The following is a 19647-nucleotide window of genomic DNA, read 5'->3' as shown; positions in this document are numbered from 1 at the left end:
GGCCAGAGTTTATAAAGCGTCCCATAGGCTGGGTCCCCAGGCCAGTGTGAACCTCTGCGGCCTATCTGCTTTGGCAGATCTATAGCCCAACGTTCCCATTTTTCCTTCCCCAAACTTTGGTCCACGTGGTCTTCTTCGGCTCGCCGCTGGCCGCCTGGCGGGGGGAAAAGTGGCTGCACCTGCTTTAGGCGAATTATGGTAGCACTAGAAGTTAGTCTCCCCTCCCTCCGCCGCTCTTTCGTTCGCTCCCTCCTCCCCGTCGCTCGGCGCGCTCCCTCCTTCCCTCCACCCCTCCGGTTCTCCGCCCGGTGCGCCCCGCCCGCGAGCCGCTCGCTCTCAGCCACTCGCAGCCGGGGCTCAGTCGCAGCCCCTCGGAGTCCGGAGCCGGCCGCCCCTGCGGGCCGGACAGTGCCACCGGCGGCCGGGACGGAGCCCCCCAGCACGCGATCAGGGCGCGGCGCAGGCGGCCGCGGCGCGGCGGGGAGGAGCCCGGGCCGGAACCAGGGCTGGGCCGGGGGCGGGGACGCCGGGGTCCCGGAGCCCCGGAGCCGGAGCGAGCTCAGGAGCGTCGCGGGAGCCCGGGAAAGGAAGATCGGAAGCCTGAGGGAGCTGAGCCACCCTACAAAGTGCGATGCCTCCGAGGGACTGAGGCGCGGGGCGTTCAGTGCTGGAAAGATCGCCTCGGAGCGGCGCGGCGCGCAGGGGCAGTCCCGGCGGGTGGCGGCGGGCCCGGGCTGCGACCCGAGCGAGCCCCATGCCCCGTGCGGGCTGACGGGCCGGAGCCCGCACTGAGCGGCCGGGCCAGACAGGTAGGTGACCGATCCAAGAGACCCCAGGGACTCGGGTGGGGGCTGGGCTGACGACTCGTCGAACTCCCCAGCTCGCTCACTCTCTGGCTTGCTCCCTGGCTCACTTTGTGTTTGCAAACTGCCGGCCCGAGGCGCGCCGGGCGCCGGGAGGAGCCCGGCCCCGGCCGGAGCACTTTGTTCCAACCGGGGCCGGCCGCGTCGCACTGTCCCCAGTGGGTACGAAACCCTGTCCTCGGCCCGGGCTTCTAGCGGACTGGAGCTGTCTGGGGAACAGGTGGGGGCCGCGGTGCGGGGTTGGGGGGCAGCGGGAAGCCGGCCATGGGGGCGGCTTGGAGAGGCCACTGAGGCCCGCCCTGCCCCAAGAATCTGGACTCCGCCCACTTCTGGCCTCGCTACTGGGAATGGGGTGTTAGGGGGCGCGACCCCCCCTCCCGGAGTGAGACAAAGAATACTCCCGGCCCGGACTTTCCTGAACCGGGAAGGGAAGTGGTGAAGTGGGATCCCCCCAAGTCCAGTCTGCACGGGACTCCCCAGGACTAGAAGGAGGCAGAGGGACTTGAGGAGGGGGGGTTGGGGGGGGTACGACCAACAATCTCAAACACCTTGTCGCCTTGGTCGCACCTCGGAAGTGCTGAGACTAGTCAACCTTCTTTCCCTTCATCCCTTAATCAGATCTGAGATAGAGCGGAAAAACTTCTTGGGGACTTGAGAGAGACTGGAAATGGCCCCTGTGATTTTTATGTGTTGGAGCTGGTCGGTGGGGGACTGACCGGGTGGATACCCTCCCCATTGGGACAGGGCTCCTGCAGGGTTGTGGGGGAATAAAGTGACTGGACGGAGGGCCCAATGCCACCAGAGAGATGGGGCTGCCTGATTGACCGAGCCGGACCCCATTTCTCCAGACCGAGCACTCTGGTGACTCACTAGACAGCCCTTTCGTCGCCCCAACACCTCTCTGACCCGCGGCCACCCTCGGCGGTGCTCAAATCTTGCATTCTGCTTCTACGTAAAACTTCTGCCTCTTGGGCTGCGCCGGAGCAGAACCCGGTGGCGCTTAGAGACCTGGGGCCGCGGCCACCTGTGTGAAGGAACTTGTGATTTCGTGGGACGCGGATTCTGAGGCAGAAGCCGTGACCATCACAGATTGACCCTCTTCCCCAAGTGAGGCGACCGCGTGAACACCCTCATGTAGCATCTGCCGACTCTGTAGGTTGGGAGGACAGGGTATGGGGGGCTGTCGCTGCTCTCAGGCAGTGCCCCTCTGCTTTGCATCCCGGGCCTCTTACACCGCCGTGCGTGTTTCCACGTTCCCTTGCTTGGCACCTGGGACTTTAGAGATAGGCGCGTGTGGTGCACCTTGACACGGCTCTACCCACCCTATTGACCGTGGCGTTCTGAACTGGGGAGGGGATCAGGACGAACAAACCTAAGTCCAAATCCACCGTTTGATGGTTCCATAGCAAGTCGAAAAGAGTTTTGGCTGATGCGGGATTTTTACCTTGAACTTAAAGCGTCTTTACCTGGATTGGCAGTCGACGGCTTTGGGGCTGGATTTGGGGCCGGGAGCTTCCGCGACAGTCGTTTTGTTTTGCACGAGTATCCCCTCTCATACAAGAAAGGAGCAGCGGGTGGTCCATGCTGTTCCACCGCTTCCTGGAGAAGCTTAGCCCCCACCCCCACCCCCGCGAACCTCAGTGGGTAGGCCCCTTGGCCTAGGTACCCTGCGGTACCGGCATTTTAAGCCCCTGGTTGAAATCAGGGGGAGGCTCCTTAAGGGGAGCGGTCGGCCTTAGACGACCTCTGCCCGCCCCCGCGGAAAACCGCTGTGGGGAAGTCTGCAGGCTTTCCTTCTTTCTCTTTTTTCTCCTTAAGCTTGAGAAACTTTACCTTGCCAGGGTGATTCAGGGGCTGTCGTCTGTAGGTCGGAGGGGCCCTCAGATGGCTTGCTGGCTCTGAGATACCCTTAGAACAGCGCGTGTAAAGAATGTCCACCACTCTAGTCAGTTGGGCAAGGTAGCCTGGTATCAGGGCTGTTCTAGGACCTCCTCTTCCACACTTGCTGCACACCCCATGATATATGATCCTCAACTTGCGGGGACCCTTAAGTGCCTGGTTGTTTTATTGTTGTTTTTATTTTGTTTTGTAGGAGGGTTGGGGAGACTTGAGACAGTCTCTTTATGTTGCCTAGGCCATCCTCATACAGTGTCCTTCCGCAGCCTCTCGGATGCTGCGTTTTCAGGTGTGTTCCACACACACCTCACTAAGCTCCTTCTATATTTTACCCTAGCTCCAACCTTGGAAGTTGGAGGAGACTCTCCCTTAGTCTCTTCTGAGGCTAAGGCTAGGTTGGAGTTGAGGAACAGGAGAGCATGGGGGACTAGTCAGGCCCAACTTGCTGGTGGACCTGCGCCTGTTCCTTCCTAGATATCCCCACCCCTTTCCTCTACCTTTGGCCAGAAGCTCGCTTTCTGACCGGCTGCTAGGTAGGTCCCTTCTTGCCAAGAATGCGCAGATCCTGCTGGGCTCTCACTCCAAACACACCTTTCCCCAGCAGGGGAGGACTCCAGGAGGATTGGAAGGGGGTGGCTTTCTTTGATCTGATAATTTCCTCAGTGTTTGCTGAGCCCCCTCCTTGCCTGGGCAGATCCCAGGCTGGGCCCTGGGGTCTGGAGCCTCCTCTCTGGACCTCAGCCTACCGGAATAGATGAGACAGTTGTGATGGGGAGGAAGGTGGCATGCAGAGTTTGATTTCAGAGGACTGTGTGAGGGAGGGAAGGGGCATCTCCCCGTGAAACCATCCTTCCTTCCCTACATTTTAACCCTTCACTGCCCGTGGTACTTTTGGAAGATTTCCCCTCTAGACGCAGTGTGCTAAGCTCAGGCCTTTATTCTTATTGCCCAAACAGCGCCAACTTCCTTCCATCCCAGGGGCTTCTCAGTTTCTCTGCCCCCATCCCCTTTCCTATCCTCTCAGTTTCCCCAGGCCCAAGGCAGCCATGGGCCCATTTTTTTTTCTGGAATTCTGTGCCTCCATTGGCTGAGAATAGCTTCCTCTGAGGTGGTTCTGGAGCCCTAGAACCCGAGGCACACAACTCGTGCCTCCCTAGGGCCATACGTGTGTCAGAGTAAAAAGGGCTTTGGAATTTGGCACTTGAGCTAGGGCTCTAGGGACCCTAATTAAGCGGCTGGAACCTCAATTTTCTTAGGTTGTAAAGTGGGTCAGCAGTACCCAGAGCAGAGCAGCGGCTGGGGGTTCAATGGGAGGTGAAGTTTCACGCCCTAGCAAGCGTCTGGCCTTCAGAGTGCCACCCGGTGATGGCACGCTTTTCATTTTTTTTTCTCTAACTGGTTTACTGGCACTGCCAGGCCACTTATCGGGCCGAATACTGGAAACGCTGGAGTATAAACCTTCAGTTTATAGGCTGGAAAATGAAGCCAGAGAGAAGTGGCAACTCGTGTGAGGTTTTCGCTGCTGCCCAGGCACAGAGCTGAGACTAAGTTGCTGGGCTCCAGAATAACCAGGGGCTGGAGCCTCTCTGCCTTGGGCAAGTGAGAAGGCCAGGGGATAGAGGGCTGACACTTCACCAGCCTGGCCCAGCCAGCCACCTCCCTAGCTTGTCTGAGCTGTACTTCCTGCATTCTCTGCCTGCTCCTACCCTGGTTTGGCCCTTAGGTCTTCTTAGGGTGGTAATAGATACAAATACAAATGAGACAGAATTCTCCAGAAGACTGAGGAGAAAAAAAAAATTACTGGAAGACTAGCTTCTCCTCTTTTTAAAGGGAAAGATTCCTAGTGTTTGGGAATGGCGCCTCCTGTCCTTACATGAAGCTATCAGGCAGAGATCCTCAGGTTTGGGACCTGCCGCTGAATGGTCAGCTCACAGAGGCAAGAACCTGTCCTGCAGGGAGCTTGACGTTGTCTGTCCTTCCCATCACCAGCTGGAATTCTCTGTGGAAATGTGGAAATGAACATTTTCTTTACTGCTGGTTTCACCAATCCTGGGTCTCAGTGGGAATCCTCTTCCTATGGCCCCTGACTTTGTGTATGCTCTGGGCTTCTCTCAGAAGATTTGGGGTACACTGATGGGCTGGGAAACAAGAGCACCCCCACAAAAGGTGCCTTCTGCATGGAACCACGGGGTGAGGGGCCATGCAGTCTTCCTTGTTGTATCACCTTCCTTGGTTCCAGGACAGATGGACGGAGACACACGCGCACACACACACACGCACACACACGCTTTTGCCCACTTAAAAAGTCATACATCATCTCCCAAGCCCTATCAGAAGCCTGCACCTCCAGCCCCAGATGTCTCCTCCTCTCTTGGGGCCCTTCCCCTCCACCACTGCCTCAGGATGACTGGGCTGCATGGATGGTACCAGATAGACGTGAAGGGTATTTGTTTTCACACTGGAATTGGTTCTGATGGCATCTGACCCCAGCTACTACTGTGTAAATGAGTAGGGGGAGCAAATGGTGGATTTCCTCATAATAGGACAGTATGCAGAATTAAGCATGCCATTTGTCTGAAGTAGGGAGGGGGCAGAGATGACACAAATCTGTCTGTCTGTCAGTCTATCGGGTTGTGGAGCATGGCATAGCTCAGTTTCTGACTGGCAGGAAGAGAGGGAAAAGTGATGGCTGCCAGGCTTGAGGAGGATTTTGGGAATAGAGATGGGCGTTTCTACAACCCCCAGAGCCTGCTGTGTGCAGCAGACACATTTGGCAGGACCTAGGGAAGAGAGGAAATGAGAGGAGGCTCTCTTGCAACTCCCGAAAGCCCAAACTGGAGTAAGTAGGCGAATGTGGATCTTTGAGATGGGTGCTGGGGACAAGAGAGGGTGGGGTTCTGACAGGGGTCCAGTGTCGGGGGGGGGGGCGGGGAGATGAAGGGGTGGGCAGGTAAGGAGCGTTGAGTTCTGGTTTCCTCAATCCTGCCAAACCGGAGTTGGCTCTTGGGATACGATTCCGGCTGGGCCTGCATTTCTAGCGGACCTAGGTCTGAAGAAGTCTCTCTTTGGGACTTCCCTTTTCAGTAGGAATTCCCTGTGTGGAGGAAGGAAAATGTCCTGCCAGAGAGAATTAGGAGTAAGGAAACATCAAGGTGTGCTCACGGTCTGGTGAGGAGCAACTGCTGGAAGGGCTGGGGGAGTAAGGGCAGGGGCTCGTGGCCTTCAGAGCAGGAGGCTGTGTTGAGGTGTTACCTATGTTCCCTTGGGAGACTCTCACCTGGGTTTCCCCCAGAGACCACAAGCTACCTGCCCTTCTACCCAGTTGGAGCGCAGTGGTGATGGAAGCTCTGAATGGCTCCCCTAGCATCTTGCTGAGTCCCAGGAGCATCAAACGTCCTTGCCCCTTGATGAAAGGCTGCAGGTGACTGAGACCTGAGCCCAGGAAGGCAATCGTGGGTTATGAGACCAAACCCACCAGAGCACAGACTTCTACCCACCTCCGCTGGGCTTGAGCCAATCTTGCAAGCTCAGACTTCATGATCTGCGTTTTGCTATAGCGTGTGCCCCAGTGTTATACTTCCTGTGATCTGGGACGACTCTCTGGGTCCTCCAAGTTCACTGTGGGGTCCCTGTAAGGCACTGCCACCAAAGTCCTAACTTTCTGCCTGGCCTTTGCCATGTTCTCTGTGGGTATCGGTTTCCTACAGTGTAGCTGGTGAGTAACCGCATCCTCTCCCTGGCCTCAGTTGAGGATGGCTATGGTCTTAGCCAAGGCAGCATGGCCTCCTACCCCTGAAGGGGCTGCCTGAAGGGAGCGCTGTGGAACTCAGGGCAAGGGGCCCTGTGACCCTTCAAGCCACCTCTTTGCCAATTAGACAGCCAGAGCCTGATTAAAAGGGATGCTGCCCTCCTCCTCCTGCCCGATCCCCATCGACGAGATTTCCCTTCATCAGAATCTCACATCCTCCAGAAATTAATTTGATGCCTCTTGTTATCAATTAATTGAATCTCGTTGGGAGAGCGCTCTGAGAGGCGTGCTGCAGCTTGGCCCTTATGTGTTTCTGTCCCCATCCCCCACTAACCAGGACAGCCCAACCCTTCCCCCAAACTCTTCTTTCTGCTTTTAATTTCACATATTTTCTAAAATCAAAGCTCTGCTCTGAGCCCCTCTGCCAGGTTTGACGTGGATGGATACTTCCAGCTGGGTACTGGCTGGACTCGCCTCGTCAGGGAGTCCACCTCTCTATTTGGTTTCTCCTTAAATAAACAAAACCTCACCCTTCAGGGTTTGTCTCTGCCCCTGCCCCTGTGTGCTCCAGGGGCTAGAACTTGGGAGGGGTTGGAATAGCTACATCCTAGATGGGAAAAGAGAGACACACAGAGGGATCAAAGCAGGGGTCTCTCCTGTGAACACGTACCGTGGCAAACGTGTAGAAGTCGAGGGCAGCTCCTGGGAGTTGGTTCTCTCCTACTCCATGGACTCTGGGAATCAAACTTAGGTTGTCAGACTTGGTGACAGACACCTTTACCTACTGAGTCATCTCAGTGACCCATCCTCCTGCTGCCCTGGGCTGTTGTGGGATATTCGGTTAACTAGCAAAGATGTGTTGTGTTGCATTTGTATATAACTATGCAAAGATGTGTTGCATTTTTGTTAATTAAATAAAATTAATGTAGACTCAGAGGCAGGGTTAGCAACTGGTTGCCATGAAGTAGCAGGGAGGAGCTTAGCATGGGTTTCTTAGTTGGGGTGGTGTGGAAGAAGAAAGAAAACGAGATGCCAGAGGCCAGACAGACAGACAGGGAGGAAGTAGGAAGGTAGGACATACAGAATGAAAGAAAGTAAAAAGCCAAGAGGCAAAACATAGATGAATAGAAACAGTTTAATTAAGTAAAAAGAACTAGTGGACAAGCCTAAGCTAAGGCTGAGCACTCGTAATTAAGTCTCCATGTCTTTATTTGGGAGCTGGTTGGTGGCTCAAAGAAAATGCTAATTACACTGATCATCAATTTTAGGAATTATTTAGAAGTTATCGCCCTTGGCAGATCAATTTATCATTTGTAGGGCAAAGAGCACCAGTATGGCCTCCTGCCCACACCCCAGCTTCCTGAGAGACAGGATAAGCTACTTCAGCTCTCAGTGTCCTTCAAAGTGGAAGTCTAAGCTCCACCCCTAGAATGGAAGATGTGGGGAAAGGCTCTCTGATGCTTCCCAGTGAAGAGGCGTGCTTTACGGCAGTAGTTCTCAGCCTGTGGGTCCAACCTTCCAGAGTTGCATATCTGATGTTCACATTGCAATTTATAACGGTAGTCAAATTGCAGTTATGAAGTAGAGATGAAATAACATCATGGTTTTGGGTCACCACAATATGAGAAGCTGTACTGAAGGGGGGCAGCATGCGAACCACTGGTTTGCAGCTTCTTCACCCTAATCTACCACATCCTGGTGCCCCCCAGGGTGTGATTATTGCTCCCATTTGACAGATGAAGGACCTGGGGCTGGGGAGGTGGTCTGCCATAACAGGAATCCCCGGTTATGGAACTTGACTCTTGAAATGCTTCATTATTTCAGGGGCAGGGGTAGTGCCACAAGTTGACTGACCTCACCCCTGCTTTTTGTTGGCTGCCATACAGGTCAACCCATGGTAAATGTCACATAGAGTCACATAAATATTCCCACTTGGGCTTCCTTTGAACGAGCAAACACAGGCTACACTTGTGTGCAGTGGGGACACATTGAGGTTGAGTGACAGCTTCTTCTCCCTGGGCCTCTTTAGTGGCTGTCTTAGCTATGGAGGGGGTACTACATAGCACCTTTCATCTCTTTCTGTTTTACATGTATGGGTATTTTCCTGCCTGTATGTCTGTGCATCACATGTGTGTCTGCTCCCACAGGATCCCCTGGAAGAGATGCCAGTGCTGTTAACCACTAAGCCATCTCTCTAACTCCAGATCTTTCTTTTCCTTCCTTTCTTCCTTTTGAAACAGGGTCTTACTGTGTAGCTGTGGCTGACCTCAAGTTCATATATATTCTCCTGTTTCTGCCTTACAATTTCTGGGATTATAGAAATTAAAGCTGGTTAACATCTTTTCACGTGGACGTTAGCTTGGTCCGAGTTTGGTTGTGTTGTCCCCCCCCCCCCTTTTTGGAGACAGGGTTTCTCTGTGTAGCCCTGTCTGTTCAGTGTAGACGGGCATTTCTGTTCCACCTGGTCCCACAACCATTCATTCCCAAAGAAACACACAGATGCTTCTATTATTATAAACCATTTGGCCTATTAGCTTAGGCTTATCATTAACTAGCTCTTACAACTTAAATTAACCCATAATTCTTGTCTGTGTTTAGCCTTGTGACTTGGTACCTTTTGTCAGTAAGACATTCTCCTCTTGCTTCTTCTGCATCTGGCTGGTGACTGACTCTGCCTTTCCTCTTCCCAGAATTCTCCCAGTCTGGTCACCCTGCTTTTTGCCTAGCTACTGGCCAATCAGTGTTTTATTAAACTAATACAAGTGACAAATCCTTACTGTGTACAAGAGCTTTATTCCACAACAGTCCTGGAACTCGCTCTATAGATCAGGATGTCTTTGAACTCACAAAGATCACCTGTCTCTGCTGGGATTAAAGGTGTGAGCCACCACTGCCTGGCGTGATCCCAGTATTCTTTAAGGAGATAAAGGTAGGGTGGGATAGAGAGAAGGTGTCTTGAAGACTCCAAAGGCTCAGAGAAGACCTGTAAGGACACTCACTCTTGCTGAAATCAAATTCCTATTCCCATGCTGCTGCTAAGAACTGACAGTGGCATTCGGTTCTTGCTGGTTCTGGAGGTACTGGGATTGAACCAGACGTCATTAAGTTCCAATCCTAGGAGCTCTTCCTCCTTTCTCCTGTGAAGTGAATTTTAAGGCTTCATGCTTCCAGGGACTGTACAAGTACAAAGTACCTTCTTGTGTATGTCTTGTTTGGGCAAGAACCTTTTTAGAAGGATCATCGCCCCCCCCCCCCACCTCCTATTCGATCCCCAGCGATGAGATTTCTCTTCATCAGAATCTCACATTCCCAAGAAAACAATTTGATGCCTCTTGTTGTCAGTGATTTGATATGGAGGTCCTCTAAGAATGGGATCACGAGTGGACTCTGGCCCACTGAGGCCTAGAGAGAATGAGGCACCTTCTGAACCTAACCTTGATGCTGGGACAGAGAGTGCAAGAGTGTTCGCTCACCCTGTTTGTGTGTTGCTGTGACTTAGATGTCCCTGAATCGGTGCCCAAGAGCCTTCTGAATCCCATGCCTAGAAATCTTCTGGGGAGACAGAGGGGCCAGGGCTGGGTCAAGGGCCATGGAGTGTCTGCCGCAGGCCTACAGGAGCCTCTGGTGCCAAGGGCACCCCCAGAACCAGGCTCCAGACAGGAGCCTCTGGTGCCAAGGGCATCCCCAGAACCAGGCTCCAGACAGGCTCCAGATGGTCACTTGAGCCCTGAATGGGTAGCCCCTACCCCTGAACCGGCAGGCCCCCCACGTAAGACGTCACTATTTAATTAGCTCTGTCTGATTAACCAAACTTGGCATTAGGCTCCTCTTGCCCTCTTCTCTCCCAGCTCCGAATCAATGGCTTTGATATGCTAATTAGGGAGTAATTTAATTTCAAAAGGCCGCAATTAACAAGGGTGTTGTGGACATGCTGTAGTTAAGCGGAGTAATCTAATTTGCATTAGTAACAAGCAGGGACTAATTAGAAGCTTAATTAGACACTTAGAAGGCTCTTCTGTTTACTTTCTTAATGAGATGGAGTGGGCTCTTTGGTTTTCTCTGTCTCTCTTGTCCTGTCTCTGTTAATCCTTCCTTTTGGTCATGACTAGGAAAGTATTGAATGAGGTTTCCTTGCCAGGCCTGGTGGAAGCATTGTGACGTCAGAAAGTGGCAATGAAGAGTACCTGAGATCCCGGGTTTGTCACCACTGGGGTGGGATGCTAGGAAGGGACTGGGACCAGATGACCTTGTCAATTATTTGTTCCTCTTTCAAAGTGAGCCCAGGAGTGTGGCGGAAGAGGGTGAGGGTATGGTGGAGGCCGGCAGGGACTCTTGAGTGGGTTGAGGAGGATTAAGAACCAAAGGCTGAGGCATAGGCTGCTCTCAGAGGCCTGGACCCATAATCCCAGCTACTCAGGAGGCTGAGGCACATTTAAGCCTGTCTAGATTACAGAGTGAGTTCAAGGCCAGCCTTGAGTACCTTAGGAAAACCCTACCTGACACTTTCTGGGAAAGAAAGGTTTTTTGAAAGGTTGATGTCGTAGCTCAGTGGTAAAGCCCTTGTGTGGCGTACGTGAGGAACTAGGCTCAGTCTCCAGTACCATGAAGAGAGACAGTGACACGCAGCATGGAACACATTGGCAAGTTATGCTTTGGAGGCTTACTGCCTGTAACTTATCTCAGAAGTAACCTGCAGGGGTCTTTCCAGAGTACCACACTCCCTTTAGGTACCCTTCCTTTGTTTTAGTGCCTAACATAACATTTGCAAAGTGGAGCGTGTGTGTGTATGTGTGTGTGTCTGTGTGTCTGTGTATCTGTGAGTTTCTCCACCCCAGCTGTGTTTGTAGTTCAGGGTTCTGGGAAGGCTGTGTGAGGTGCCCATGCCTTCATCACTCCCCAGAGTCTGACTTAACTGACCGAGAGTACGAAGTAGGAATGGTTTGTCTTTAAGGCTCCTTTGTCAGGAAGAGCCTTGTGTACCTTTGTTGCTTATGGTCCTTTTTCACTCCACCAAAAGCCAGAGCTGTGTTTTTTTTCACCTCTGTTTGCCAAGATTCCACCACATGTGCGTACTCAGTATCCATTGCAGGGCAAGGGCCGCTCAACACCTCTGTACCAGGAGCTTGTGCATAGCCAAGGGACTTAGTGTTGGCTTCCTGATGCAGAGCTGAGACTGTCTGGGAAGGAGCTACACGGTAAAGGGAAGTGGCCCCAAAGGCTTGTGAACCTCCAAGAAGAAAGGTCAAACTGGTACCAATCAGTGGACACCAATGAAATCAAGAGCTATAAAGAGATAGAGTTCCAGAGCTGGGCAGTGATGGCACACGCCTGTAATACGAGCATTTGGTAAGAGGAGCCAGGAGAATCAAGAGTTCAAGGTCATCCTCAGCAAAATTGCCAGTTTTACCTCAAAAAATGTGATTCTAAAGCCTGGTTGGTAGTGGCTTTGTGGCCCCAGCACTGGGAAAGTCAGGAGAATCATGGGAGTTCCAGGCCATCCTGGCCTACCTAGTGAAATCATATCTCAGAAAAAAGGAAATCAAAATGAAAAGCAGTGAAAAGGAAGAAATAACTGTACCTTCTAAGCAAAATGTTCTCCTAAGTGAAGACAGATGAAGACAGTCCCTTGTCTCGGACTCTAAGGGCTTGAGAACTAGAATGTGTTATGTAGACCTCAAATTTCCAGTGACCTTCCTGCCTCTGCCTTCTAAGTGCGGTATTACTGGCTTACAATGCCAGGCCTGGTTGTTGTGGTTTTTTATTTAGTTTTTCAGTACAGGGTTTCTCTGTGTAGCCCTGGCTGTCTTGGAACTCTGTAGACCAGGCTGGCCTCAGACTTGACAGACGGGTGGATCCGCCTGTGTCTGCCTCCCTAGTGCTGGGATTAAAGGTGTGTGCCACCACTGCTGGCATGGTTTTTGTTTTTCAAAACGATCTAGCTGTGTAGCTCAGGCTAGCCTGAAACTCTTTCCTCCTGGCTCAGTCTCCCAAGTGCTGTGATTATAGGCATACATACTGGACATGGTATGCACATAGGCATATATATACCATATGGTATAGGCATATATACATATCATATGATATAGGTATGTATACCACATGATATAGGCATATGTGCATGCCATGTGATAATATAGGCATGTCCCCCATACCTAGCTATACATCTCCCTCCTAGAATATTCTTCCAAGATGTCCTTTGCTTTTAGAATTAGAAAATAAAAAAAAAGCCGGGCGGTGGTGGCGCACGCCTTTAATCCCAGCACTCAGGAGGCAGAGGCAGGCGGATCTCTGTGAGTTCGAGGCCAGCCTGGTCTACAAGAGCTAGTTCCAGGACAGGAACCAAAAGCTACGGAGAAACCCTGTCTCGAAAAATAAAAAAAGAAAAGAAAAGAAAAGAAAAAAAATGGGGCTGGAAAGATGACTCAATGGATAAGAGCAGTGACTGCTCTTCCAGAGCACCCACATGGCAACTCCCAACTCCGGGGGACCTTTATACAGACATATATGCAGGAAAAATCACCAGTGCGCACGAATAAAATTTTTAAAAAAGAAAATAAAAAAAATTTGAAACTTGGGAAAAGACCCTCCAAAGGTAACCTAGGAACAGATTCCCAGTCAAGGGCTGTGTGGGCCAGGGGACCCTTTGAAATGGGTCTGTCCTTGCCCTGCTACTCGTCTTCAGCCCCTATAGCCCTGAAGTTTTGTGCTAAGAGGACTTGACCGGTCCCTGGATTTGGGGGCAGGTAGCTTTTAAGGGGCCACGTGTCATTTACAGAGGATCTTTGGCTTGGCACGCAGGTGGGTGGGGAGGCTGAGGTGCCAGCCTCCTATCTGCAGGTGGGAAAGCCCCCAAGTTCCTATCTTCTGGAACTTGGGGAGAGGGTGTTTGTTGCTCATGGTAGGCGAATGCTATACCCGTGAGCTGAACCTGCAGCCTTTAGAGGCTTTCTGGCTGGTTGTTCCTATCTTAGCTTTTCTTAGAAGCCGAACAGAAGGCTGGAAGGGGCCGAGTGAACTTTTAACTCCAGTTCCTTCAGAGTGGGCCTGCAGCAGGGCCTTTGGGAGCCCCAGGAATTGCCCTTCTCTGACTGTCTTGTTCATGCCCTATGCTTTAATGAGTCCAAAGCACCCTTGGAAGGAAGGGAGGAAGGAAGGTTTACTGGTATCAGCCAGAGATCTGGACCCCAAGGTTCAGGCTGGGGACCTCACTGTTCCGTGCCATGGATCATGCCAGGAAAGGGTTAGCTGTAGAACGGCAAGTGAGTGACTGGCTGACGTGGGCTGCTGTGTGGCGCCCTCCCTATTCCTGGCCGCCTGTAGCCAGTGAAGGTCAGAGATGCATTGAGTCCTTGGGTCCTTGACTTGAGTGGTACACTCAGCTGCCTGTGGGACCAAGGTTGATGGCCCTGAAAAGCTGTTTGCTCTCTGTTCCTTACTAAAGATTCGTTAGCAGGATAGTCAGAAAGAAAGGGATAGACAAAAAGTGTGCACCTTACTCTATTCTGTCATGTTCATGTGAGTTGTTATATGTGATCTAGGAAATGTCACTGTTTCAAAGACCTTTAGTCCTAGAAACGTCTGAACCCAGTAGGCTCTCTTTTAGTGAAATGAAGGCCTTTGCATGTGATTTTGGGGCATCAGGCTACAGTCTGCCTGGCTGAGTCTGCTCATCCTTCATAGCTAATTCATTTCAGCAAAAGAGACCTTCCCCAATCCAGACTTCATTTAAGGTAGAGCCCCAAGTGTGGGGAGAGGATTCATATGACCCAAAGACACTGTGTGCATGCATGTATGAGTTTCTCAAAAATGAATAAAAGTACTATATTTACTCCTTATACTCACGTTGGATAGAATTCGTCTCAATCTGAGAAGTGCACTTATGCCTATCATTTCTCTCCCCCTGGGAAGGTGGGCTCTAGAATGCATGCCAATGCCTGTTCTCTGCGTACCCAGCCTGGCACACTGGTGCTGCTTAGGTGCCCTTTGAAACTATGATTGGTGAAGGATCGTTGCTGGTACAACATACTCCTGACGGGCTAGCTGTGGAGGAGGAGAGAACCCCCACTAGTGACCCACTCTTTCAGAGACAGATACTCAGAGGAAACATGAGGGGGGGGGGCTTCACCTCTTCCATTTGCCTTGTTGCGTCTTTCCATTTGCTCAGAAAGAACTGCCCTTCGGGCTCTTGTGGCTAGATCTCAGCTTTTAGGGTAATCGGACCCTAAATGCTTGCTTGGTGAATGCATGGCCTCAGAGGGCCACCAGCTGACCAGTTTGGACCATGGGAAAACTAGCTCTTCCCACCGAAGCTTGCTCTCATCCTCGGAGCCCTGCTACCCCAGACAAGCAGGTCAGCTGCACCCGGAAACGGCAATACAAGTTATGTCCTCGTCAGATCAACAGAATTTGCCTCTCTGATGGAGCCCAGTACAAGCACACAAAGGTGTTGGTTTATCCCTGGGCTCTTTCTCCTGCATGGTATTGTGCTTTAGGACATTCTGTCTCTTAGTGCAATCAACTTCCTCGGCCTCCTTCAGAGTTTTAAGTAGACAACATCCACTTATTTGCTCCAGATCGCTCAGCAAGTTCGTGACCTACAGGGCTGCAGCTAGACACCAGTTTTCTAGCCCTAAGTGTCAGGCTCTCATCAGGGCCACCTTCTGCTTCAGGGGCCACGGGACTCTGGAACAGGTGACCCATGGCCACGCCCCCATCTGTCGCCTGCTGCCGCGCTGCTGCTCCCGGGAACGCGCGTCCTGAGCTTCTCGGTCCCCTCCTCCTCCCCTCCCTCGCGGGTAAACTCCGGGCATCCATCAGTCTGTTAATTGCACTAATTAGAGATCGCGGAGGTGTTAATTGGAAAACCCTGGTATTGTGCCTGTTTGGGGGAAGAAAACGTCAATAAAAATTAATTGATGAGTTGGCAGGGCGGGCGGCGCGGGTTCGCGGCGAGGCACAGGGTGTCGTGGCAAATGTTATGGCTCAGATTAAGCGACTGTTAATTAAAACGCGACGGTAATTAATACTTCCCACGCCATATGGGCCCGCGAAAAGGCACAAAAGGTTTGTCCACGTGTAGGACTCTGGTGTCTTTTCCTCTCCGCCTCCCCAAAGCACCCCAGGTCCGGAGTGCCCCTTTGGCCTCAAGCTAGGTGCAACTCGTCACTTCCGGCAGGGAGGGGACGGGGCGGACCCTGACTGGTTCCAAGGAGGCGTTGTTGCCTTCGCTCCCACTGGGGTGCCTCATAGAGGCAAAAGCCTCAGGGAAAGTGGGAACCCTCAGATGGCCACGGAGTACCCTAAAGCGGAAGAAGTGGCAGTGGCTTTGACCTAGCTTCCTTCCGAGGACGCCTGCTGGAGCCCGGGCCAGATCGTGGCTCCCTAGTGCTCCGACTTCAGCCAGGGAATCCGGAGAATGGGAGTATGGGAGACTAGGATCCACCCACCTGTAGCCATCCAAATCCTGAACCCCCACCCACCCAACACACACACACACACACACTGTAAATGGTCCTCCACTACCCACGACATTTGGTGAGGGAGTGGTCTGGAAATTCTGGCATGAAGTGAGAAGCCTAGTCTTAGCAATTCTTAGGGAAATTTGAAAATGTTTGGTGCCCACTCCTTAGTGGCTTTTGCGGGTAGGGAAAAACAGTCTGCTGACTGTTAGTTGAGGTTGGTCTTGAAGACCTGCTCCTCCTCCTCTTTCTCCTCCTCCCCCTGATGAGTGCAGAGAAGCACCCACCAAGCCTGGAGGGATTACTATGTGAAGAGCGGCCCAGCAACGTGTCCAGAGACACACAGCTGGGCCTAAGTGGTCTAATCTCAGCTTGTGTCCTTCCCCGCTGCAAGTGTTACTCCCGCTAAGGGGAGGGTGGCTCTGTATACAGAGGGGGCGGGAATATGGGCCGTCAGCCAACTGGGATCCTTGTTGGGTGGAGCCTTTGGGCCAAGGGACTAAGCTGTGACTCTAATGGCCTCCTGGTGGCTCCCAGCAGCACCCAAATAGTGTGACTTTACAACTAGGCCAGGGAGTTCCTTCACCGCCACCCCAGGAGCTTCTGAAACTATTTTCTCACGGAGAAAAGGGAAACTGAGGCCCTGAGATGTAGGAAGGCAAAGGGCTCATAGCTGGTTTGTGGCAGAGCCTAGGGTCGATCATAAGGCGCACCAGTGGTTTGCCCCTACTCCCTCTTAGTTACTAGGCACTGATAACAAAGTGTACTCCAAGCACCCCACCCCACTCAACCTCTAGCTGGCTGGGCCCCAGACGTCAGTGCCTGCTCACCTATGGTACAGGGAACTCCCCGTCTTCCTTACAACACTGCTGAGAGAGGTGGGTAGGCGTTGTGAGCCTGGAGGCTGTTGGCTGTCGGTGTGCTCGGGTTGGAGGGCAGGTGTGCCAGGGCAGAGGTGAGGATTCCTAGAGGGCCTGGAAGTTCCTGCCATGTGGGTTTGAGGGGCTGGTGTTGGTGGGTGGGCCAGAACCTGGAAAGATATGGGTGTGTGTCAGCGGGGCCAAGGCCCCTGGGGGGGCAGAGCACACGCCAGAAGGGAATGGCCGCTATTCATACACCCTGCGGAAATGACTTTTCAAATGCATATAATCTCAAGCATGCAAATGAGAGGCTTGTTCAATATGAATGATCGGCCCTTGAATAGCTATTATTACATGGCACATTGCCACAATTATGTTGTTCACTTGGTATTGCTATGCCCCGCCCCCCTCCCTGCTCTCCCCAAAAGGAAGGGAAAGGAAAGGACACCTCTGCTGGCACCCCCCTTCCTTTCATTCTCCCTTTTCCAAACTTGCTGTCAGAGCTACAACTTTGCTGTGTTCTGTGAATGTTGGAAGGGGAGGACCACTTTCCCTTCCCTGGGAGAAATAACTGCCAGATTTTTCTTGCTTTCTCCTGGCCGTGCTTACACCCCGGAGGCTTGTCTTTGTCCCCTGGGGCCCAGGAGTTCTCAGATCTCGGAGCAGCTAGTCTGGGATTCTGAGCTGGAAGCTGCTCTCTGCCCCAGCCGGGCTGGAATTGGAGGCGAGGGAGAACTGAGTGGGCAGTGGGCTCCCACTGTCTTCCCATTCCCTCTCCCCCAGCTGAGGTCCAAGCCTGAGTGGGGGAAGTTACTTTTGTAGTTTTCGGGGTGGGTGGTTTCAGGGGAGGGGGCTGAAGTCCTGTGCTGTGGTGGGTGGAGGCCAGAGCCCACCCACCCATCCATCATTTGGCAGCTACAAGCCCTGGGGCTGACACAGCTATTAAAGGCTGGGGACCGAGTACTCAATCTCTTCCAAACTGTCACCTCCACGCTCTACCCCTGCTCCAGTTCCTCTCAGAACTCGGGAGTGGGAGCTACTGACCAGAACATTAAGGCCGCTTCAGCAGTACATGGACTCTTTAGGATCCCTCTCCCAATCCACTACAAGAGAGACAGTCCAGAGTCAAAACCTGAGGACTCTGGAGCGGTGGTGTAGCCCCCTGCACCCCTCTTCTCTCTCACTCTGCTCCAGCATGGGTGAACAACTGGTGCAGGAGAGACACGGAAAGGGAGGGGAGGAAGACAGGACTGGGAGCCTCATCCTGGAGAGAGGAGTAATTCAGCCACTTTCTACAGTTTCTTTAATCTGTTACCTGAAGGGCCTCAGCCTGTTGGCTGAGAAAGATGTGTTTATCTGGCTGATTTCTCCAGTCCTTGTTGGATGTTCAAGTAACTTGATCCCTATGTGACATCAGACAAATCAAGAGCTCTCTGAACCTCGTCACCTCTGCCTTACCTGGGGTGGATGGAGAATGAGCTGATGAGGGCTAGCCTGGGCAAAAGCACTCATTGTCTGTAAAGGACTGCAAGAGGATAGGATGACATACGTGGACAAGGAAATGGAAGTTTAGGGCATCTGAGACAAGTGTTAAACAGCAGTCCATGGTGGGTGCCAACTGTTCCCTTTAGGGTGATTATTCATGGGGTAATATAGAGGCCAGAATTTGAGGAGAGCTTGCTGTATGTGTCCATGCGTGCACATGCTCGTGAGTGCTGGGACGTGAAGCAGGGTCTTACTGTACCGCTCAGGCTAGTCTTGAACTTGTGATCCCTCTGCGTCATAGTCCCAGGATTACAGGCATGCATGCGCCTGGGGTCGAAGGCATGCACTGCCCCCTAGTTTCAGAATAGTTTTTTATGCTAACATCCCCCTTCTGAAGTGTGTGTGTCAAGCTGGTGGGCTGCGCTGCAGCTGGGGAAGGGAACTCCTCACCCCTTGCTCTCCTGCTCTTCACCTTGTCTCTGGAGAATTTACAGCACTCCAGGTTTAAGGAGGGGGCATTTGGGCCTTGATTCTGATGCTTTGGATAAGATACCTGATTTGGGGCTGGAGAGATGGCTCAGGGCTTAAGAGCACAAGTTGTTCTTCCTTAGGACCCTGGTTCGATTCCCAGCCCCCACATGGCATCTCACAGTTATCTGTAACTCCAGTCCTAGGGGCTCTGATGCCTTCTTCTGGATTCTGCACGCATATGCTGCACAGATATACATGCAGACAAAATACCCATGTACATAAAATAAATATATTTTAAAAGACCCAATTTTTAATTAGTTTGTTCATTTGGCTTTTCTTTTCAGATTTACATGTGTGTGTATGTGTGTGTAGATGCACACTTGTGTGGGTGTCTGTGGCAGCCAGAAGAGGGTGTCAAATCCCCTGAAGCTGGAGTTGTGAACACTCTTATTTGGGTGCCCTTAACCTCTGAGCCATCTTTCCAGCCCTGCGTTTTGTGTTTGAGGCAGATTATCCTGTAGCTCAGGCTGGCCTGGGTCTCCTCCTACCACAGCCTCCTAGACTCAGATTTTAAGTGTGACAGGGTTTTTTTTTCCTTCCTTCCCCACCCCAGTTTACATAGTGCTGGGAATGGGAACCAAAACACACATTCTCCCCTTGAATTACAGTAATCCCATTTGGGGGTGACGCTTGCTTGGGCTTGGACCGAGGGCATTCAACAGGCTAAGTCTTTGCCTAAGCCTGTACTGCCAGCCTCTGTTTTACCATCAGTAAAATGGGTGTTGAACACAGATCTCACCGTTCTGAGGAGGAACAGGCTAAGTCTTTGCCTAAGCCTGTACTGCCAGCCTCTGTTTTACCGTCAG

At 52.3% G+C, this 19647-nt stretch overlaps 1 protein-coding gene across 2 annotated transcripts in view; it reads left to right on the top strand.

Annotated features, from left to right (window-relative positions):
• Positions 1-264: 264 nt before the first annotated feature.
• Positions 265-19647, top strand: part of Foxp4 (forkhead box P4) — a 54571-nt gene continuing 35188 nt past the window's right edge. The window contains exon 1 of one of the 2 annotated variants that reach the window (XM_041655762.1): positions 265-809. The gene's annotated coding sequence lies outside the window, so the exon portion shown is untranslated. The remainder of the gene's footprint in view (positions 810-19647) is intronic. The other variant, XM_041655761.1, reaches the window with a different exon arrangement.

Source organism: Microtus oregoni, unplaced genomic scaffold (genome assembly GCF_018167655.1).
Source record: "Microtus oregoni isolate MIOR12 unplaced genomic scaffold, Mior012 000007F_ref0000211, whole genome shotgun sequence".
Lineage (NCBI taxonomy): Eukaryota > Metazoa > Chordata > Mammalia > Rodentia > Cricetidae > Microtus > Microtus oregoni.
The sequence above is the reverse complement of the archived record's forward strand: the minus strand, read 5'-3'. Positions and strand labels throughout refer to the sequence as shown.